This window comes from Nannospalax galili, unplaced genomic scaffold (genome assembly GCF_000622305.1).
Source record: "Nannospalax galili isolate Female #2095 unplaced genomic scaffold, S.galili_v1.0 scaffold3105, whole genome shotgun sequence".
Lineage (NCBI taxonomy): Eukaryota > Metazoa > Chordata > Mammalia > Rodentia > Spalacidae > Nannospalax > Nannospalax galili.
Genome location: NW_008352672.1, coordinates 30,213 through 31,538, shown reverse-complemented (window position 1 = coordinate 31,538; position 1,326 = coordinate 30,213). Strand labels below are relative to the sequence as shown.

Sequence of the window (1,326 nt, the reverse complement as noted above, 5' to 3'; positions counted from 1 at the left end):
CAAAAACAGTCAGTTCATCATTGGGATTGATTTTACAAATGGCAAGTGATTGTCTCCAAAATATAGATGGCTGGGGTAACTAGAAACTAGATTAAGTCATTGTCCATTTGCAGATCTGCATATTTATAATAGTGAAAAAGTAAATTAAATATCCAAACTATTTAACACATATGACTCTATAGAGATTAGAACTTTAAGATTTAAGGCAAAGAATCAGTTTTCTCTGGAATTAGATTCTCTTAGTCACACAGTTACCAGATTGAATTATTTTGATAATGCTCTGAAAACTGCCATGAGAAAGAAACTCAAGGAGTTATTTATCCCATTCCAAGTCTCATCTGGGATGAAGACCAACAGAAATCACAGCCTGGCGATGGAGAGCTGATGTTGCTTGGATAGGGCTAATCCACTCCAGACAGTCTGCACATTCTCTGGGCATTCAACAACAGCACTGCTGTGAGGTGAGGAATCTCTAGACGAGAAACACGCAAAGCAGATTCAGTTAGAGTTGAACGTTCAGAGTTATTTAGCAGAGTCAGTCTTTTCCATTCTTCTTTATCAGCTGTATTATTAGATATGGAGAAATGCACATGTGCTCTTGCTGAGGAACACAAGGCAACACCTGCGTAGTGGGCCGTGAGTTAAAGGAAAGAAGCTGTTAGAAGACTTTGCTCTTCTGCCTCCTAGTTCCTCAGAACTGAGTGCATTAATGAAGGCAGCAGCATCTTGGTAGAAATAACTTAGTTACTTGGGAATAGTATAACAAGAAATATGTATACGTCAATGCAGAAATACAGAATTTGAGCACTAATCCAATCCTGTGACTTTTTAAATTAATGAAGCAAAGAACAGAGAGGTTTTTGTAAGTTATAGTCTACTTGAACATGAATGCAACCATTTTTGTTTTTGGTGAATAGCATGATGTATTCTTAGAAGATAATACATGTAACACAAGGCACATGAAGCTATCTTTAGAAAAAGATTTTGTCCCAAATAGTATAATCCAATAAAGAACCCTGAGAACAAGTTATTGTAGTTCATCCCACTAATTCTAGGACTATAAAAGCTGAGGTCTATGCTGTGAATTCCAGACCAGCATGTGATACAGATTGAGATACCTTGTCAATTCTCCACCCTTCAAAAACATCCCGTAAGTTATACTTTTCTGTGCTCACTTAGACAGCACATATACTAAAATTGGAATGACACAGAGAAGATTAGCATGGCTCCTGTGCAAGAATAACACAAATTCAGGAAGCACTCCTTATTTTAAAAAAGCTACACCTTTTTCTTTGTGTTAAATATCCTAATCATTTTGTTTCCAAA

At 36.6% G+C, this 1,326-nt stretch overlaps 1 non-coding gene across 1 annotated transcript; it reads left to right on the top strand.

The window, feature by feature from the left end:
- The first annotated feature begins 1,167 nt into the window (after window positions 1-1,167).
- Window positions 1,168-1,272, top strand: LOC115067130. The gene has a single exon (XR_003846564.1). It is a non-coding gene; the product is annotated as a U6 spliceosomal RNA (small nuclear RNA).
- The last annotated feature ends 54 nt before the right edge of the window (window positions 1,273-1,326 follow it).